Below are 5,916 nucleotides of genomic sequence, written 5' to 3' on the forward strand. Positions count from 1 at the left end.
CATTTATTATTTTTGCACAGACCACTTTATAACCTCAGTATGTAGAAACAAAATTTAATCTGTTTACTTTTTCCTTCAGCAATCCTGCAACTAAGTGATTTCTCTGTGAAGTCTCAGATGATTTAAACCTGGATACTTATGGATCCTCTTGATAGTTAAGATTTGCTCATGTCCTTCCTATACAAGTTCCCAGATTTGCACTTGCCAACAATGGAAGTCATGTGTTTCCAGGGGAAGGGCAACATCTTTGGCATTTCCTGCCTGCCATGATTTGACAGATACTACTTTTGTTTTTCAGTTTTAAACAGAAGTTTAAAACAATATCTCTATTGAAAGCACCAGATCATCTTAGTTATGTGACAAGATATATTTTAAACTGCTCTTTAATAATGGTTAAGTTATTCACCACTCTTATTAAATATATTTTCTAATAATGCAGACAGAGTTAATTCTTATTAATCTACCCATACCAATGCCTCTCACATAATGTATCCCAGCATGATATTTTGAATCAAGCAAGGACTTTGGACACAGGGGAGGTGATTTTCTATGAGATACTTATGATTTAGATTGTAAATGTGAGAAAACTGAAAGAATCAAGATCTAATAAATTCCTCAAGGCTACCCTGTTTATAAATGGTGTAGTAAGAATTGCATTCCAGGAACTCTGATTCCTATTTCACATTAGTTTCTGTTGGGCCTCCCTGTCAACAACTGGCTATTATGATGATGCTCTTTGATGGACCATAGAGTCAGAAGTTCTATCCCACATCACTTTCCATCTCAGAAGTCCAAATTGTGCCTCAATCCTACAGTTGCCATATATCTAAACACTATCATGATTCATAAATTACCAGTAGAGTCAAGTCACAATATCCATATGTTTTTCATAACCCTGGAAACATATACATGAGACAAAATATGTTTCAACAATCGTTTTTTTTTTTTTTTTCCCCCGAGACTGGGTTTCTCTGTATTGCTTTGGAGGTTGTCCTGGAACTCACGATGTAGGCCAGGCTGGCCTCCAACTCACAGAGATCCACCTGCCTCTGCCTCCTGAGTGCTGGGATTAAAGGCATGTGCCACAAACGCCGAGATCTACACTCAAATTTTAAATGGAGTTACATTCAGTAAACTAATTGAGACTGAATTAAAGAGACTTAGACAATTGTCATTGAACAACTTGGAAGATTTAATTGCTATCCTGAAATTACCTTAAAACATTCAAAGCACAGAAAGAAATTGAGATGCAATTTTAAATTAGAAGCAAGGTTCTTTTACATGTTAATCCCAGTTCCCTTTCCATCCCCTCCTCCCCTGCCCCTCACTCCTATCCCAACCACTTTCTGCTCCCCAGGGAGGGTGAGGCCTTCCATGGGGAATCTTCAGAGGCTGTCATATCATTTGAAGCAGGGCCTAGACCCCCCCCCCCATGTGTCTAGGATGAGGAGTATCCCTCTCAGCCTAGAATGTAAACCTCTTCAGCTATCACATACTGATAATTCTGTGTGTTTTCCCCTATTCCTCTTTTCAGTAAAGTGAAGAGGGCTCCCAAAGTTTATTTGTGTACTAGGGATAAATACTGATGTACTACCTACCAGTGACCCCATAGATTGTCCAGAACTCCAAACTGACCTCCTCTGGAACAGTCTTATGCTGGTTTCCCAGCAATCAGTCTGGGGTCCATGAGCAACCCCTTGTTCAAGTCAACTGTTTTTGTGTGTTTCTCCAGCCTGGTCTTGACCCTTTGCTCACTACTCCTCCCTCTCTGCAACTGGATGCAAACATGAAATAATATTTGAATGTAAACCTCTTCAGCTATCACATACTGATAATTCTGTGGGTTTTCCCCTATTCCTCTTTTCAGTAAAGTAAATTAATTTCTTTCTATCTCCTGAAAAGGAATGAAATAATGCTTATGTGTCTTTATCTTTCCACAAACATCCTTTGCACATACCCATACACACAAAATTGGAAATTACAACTACTGAGAAAGGTACACATTCTTTCTGAAAATCTGCTCATAACCATTCCAAAAAAATCACTGAGTTTCTGTGGGGACGTGAATAGTTTCAAATCCTTTGAGATCATCTTAATGAATATAAAAACTTCATAATCATGTCTCACACCTAATAGGAAAACGTAAGATCTGGTTAACTCAACTCTAAATTAAATAACATGCATGTCAAAATGAAAGGCATTAACATATGTAAAAACAAAATGTAAAGTTTTTATAAACCTCACAAATTACCAAGGTTAATTCTTCTTTCAAATATAGATGAATTTGTGGGTTACCAATCCATTATGACATCAGGAGTATTATTCTCCTAGATATATATGGACATTGAAAAAATAGTTACATCTTTTCAAAATGTGGCTATTCCTTTTTTATTCATTTTAAAGTGACATTAAGTTATATGGTCAAATTGTTTTATTTTGACATTTAAATATTAATTTCATAGTAAAAGTAATACTTTCAGTCTCACCTCCTTCCTCATCTATGAGTGAATGTGTGCATATCTGACTGTATGCATTCATGCTTTGCTGTGTACATGTGGGTACTGGTGTATGTGTGCACTCATGCGTGCATATGTGCATGTGTGTTAGGAAATTCTCCATATTAATTTTCAACTCTAATGTTAATTTCAAATATCTAAATATAATTAATATTCCTTCACATTCTGGATAGTTATTGTCATTGCTCTGAAATAGAATATAGCTTTAGATATAAATGGAACTTTTGAAATACTTGGCAGTGGGTGTCTGCTACCTTTGTTATTCAGGTATTGTTATACTGCCAGGAAGTAAAGACAATCTTCTTTCAGGTACCTCTTTGTCTGAAAACAGGAAAGGCAGGTGGCATAACAAGTATAGAACAATGAACGTGTTGACAACGTATGTGGTTTCCAGTGCCCAGAGATCGTGATTCTTTTCAGTTTTATTCAAAAACTGTGTAAACAGAGATATTTTAATATATTGTTCTGATTTACATGAATGGTCACAGACTGTCTGTTTCTGTAACAGAAAAAATATTCCATGCACAGAACTTTATCTCATGGTATGAGAAGAAACCCCACATGAAAATGTATTTTGAATTCCATTAACCTTAGCTGTATTGCAATGACTTTGACATTGCACACTTTGATGTTTCTATAAGAATGAATTCAGCACCATCATTCTGTGCTATTCCCACTTCCATGACTTATTTAAATTAATATATGAGATTGCTGGCCTGCCAGTTTTATTTTATTCTATTTTTACAAAACAAGAAGTCAAAAACCATTGTTAAACTATATAACGTATTACAAATAAGACATCATTTCGAGGCCTTCTGAGGAGGGTTTTTACAATGGACAAGAAGTTTCACTGATGAGCTTCTAAGCTTCACTTTTGAAAATGGAGAAACTGTGAGACTTTGAGCACAAAATATTTCAGATTTTCTGTTTTTCCATTTACAAGGGCAGATAAAATAGTTAATATAAACCTAAAATATTTATTAATTCTAAGATTCAAAATATAGAGCCTTACATTTAAATTAAGAAGTATGTACAATATTACTACAGAATAAAGATATAAAAGTTTCCCAAATTGGGGAAGAACAAAGATTGTTAAAGATGTTGTGATTAAGAATGAAGGTTCTTTAATAATTTGAACATATTTCTATGCCTAATGTCTCATTAGATGTAAGCTAACATCAACCACAAATTAGTATTTTATATACCCCAGTACAAACTAAGAATGGAATTTGAGAGATTATGGAGAAGGTATGGAAATAATAAAATGCTTATAGATTTGATATTATGTCATTTTACGTAGAACCTGGCTTATGAAACACTGAACGAGAGCTTATATTACAAAATTTATGTATGCCTCTATAACACTTAAAACTGTTGATTCCTTACTCAATATAAAAATATATTGTATTAAAAACATAGCAATGAATAATACAAAAGGTGTTGCTCTCATGGAACTGATATTGAGACCTAAATGTCCACATATTTAAATTAACATCCATGCACACCTACCCCATGAATTTATAATGGAAAACCTACATATTTTTTACTCCATACATTTCCTTGTTAAAAACATATCCATAGCCGGGTAGTGGTGGCATATGCCTTTAGGCCCAGCACTCTGAAGGCAGAGGCAGGTGGATCTCTATGAGTTCCAGGGCAGCCTGGGCTACAAAGTGAGTACCAGGAGAGGCTCCAAAGCTACACAGAGAAACAGTGTTTCAAAAAGAAAAACGAAAGAAAAAAACAAAAACAAAAAGTACACACTATGTTCATAAGTAAACACTTGTGATTTATAAAAATGATGTCAAGCTGTCTCAACTCCTTTAAGAGAATTGATTTGAATTCACTTCACAAACAATCATGGGAATTCTTATCTTAACTTAATTTTTTATTTGTTTCATTTTTGAGGCAGAATTTCTTGGTATAACCCACACTCTCATGGAACTCGCAATCTGACAAAATACACGGAAAAGTAAATCCTACAGTCAAGTGACATTCTGAGAGGTCACATTTACTACAGATATATTCTGGAATATGGCATAATAGATCAAAGACAATTAAAGTTTAAAATAAAATAGTTTTATTTTCAAAATATCTTGAGAAATATTATCCTATTGACATGGTTAATAATAGTGATAATAATAATAGCTAACATACAGGACACATTATATCCTCAAATCAATTTTATTGATATAGCCTACATAAAAAATAAATTTGCAATATGAGAAACAGCATATTTACTTTTTATACATGAAGGAATTAAATGAAGTATATAATTTTGTTAACTGGCCCTAGGTCAATCAGCTAACCAGTGCTGAAGCTATTAAATCTACTCAATTTTGCTTTAGTCCATCCTTTTATATCAATAAAAGTTACTATTTTTATGAGCCTGGCATGTAAATGATATTATACATTTGTTTTATTTCCCCCCACTTAATATTAGAGATATTTAACATTTTTATGTGTTTACTGTCTTCATCCACTCTACTATGAATTGCATATATATACATATATATATATATATATATATATATATATATATTATATGTTTCTCCCTTTTCCCATGAAGTTGTGTAATTCATAATACATTGCAGATATTTAGATATTTTTCATTGTGTAATGCAACACAATATTATAGTGTTATAGTTATAGTGAAAATCCTTTGTTGCTGCCATCATTCTATATCCAATTATCATTTATCTTAGTAAGAACTGTGCCATGGAAGGGCCTAGGCCTGGCCCAGGATGATGTGGTAGACTTTGGGGAGCCCCTTTTGAAGGCCTTACCCTGCATGGGGAGTGGAGGGGGGATGGCTAGGGGCAGTTGGGATGTTAGGGGGGAGAGGGAGAAGGGATTGACATCTGAAGCAAGCTTGTTCCTAATTTGAACTAATAAAATAAGAAAGAAAGAAAGAAAGAAAGAAAGAAAGAAAGAAAGAAAGAAAGAAAGGAAGGAAGGAAGGAAGGAAGGGAAGAAAGAAAGAAAGAAAGAAAGAAAGAAAGAAAGAAAGAAAGAAAGAAAGAAAGAAAGAAAAAGAAAGAACTGTGTCATGTTTGCCACATGGAAATATTTATTAAATTAATTATATTTTCATTTATGGCTTTGGAATTCTTTTCTTGCCACACAAATCCTTCTCTTTTTCGGTATACTGGTACATCTCAATATTCCCATGATTAGAAGCAAATTTCATGTTTAAAGATATTCTCAGATACACAGGATTGGCGATCTATCTCAGTGATAGAGCATTGGCCTCGGGGTTTAAACAATTTTTATCACTGGGAACAAAAAGTGCATCTTCTGAAATATTCATATGTAATAATCTATAACCCTTTGTATTTCATATGACCATAAAACTTCATAATGTTCATAATTATATTCCATTCATGTATAATTATTATAT

The sequence above is a fragment of the Cricetulus griseus genome, chromosome X (assembly GCF_003668045.3).
Source record: "Cricetulus griseus strain 17A/GY chromosome X, alternate assembly CriGri-PICRH-1.0, whole genome shotgun sequence".
In the NCBI taxonomy this organism is placed as follows: Eukaryota; Metazoa; Chordata; class Mammalia; order Rodentia; family Cricetidae; genus Cricetulus; species Cricetulus griseus.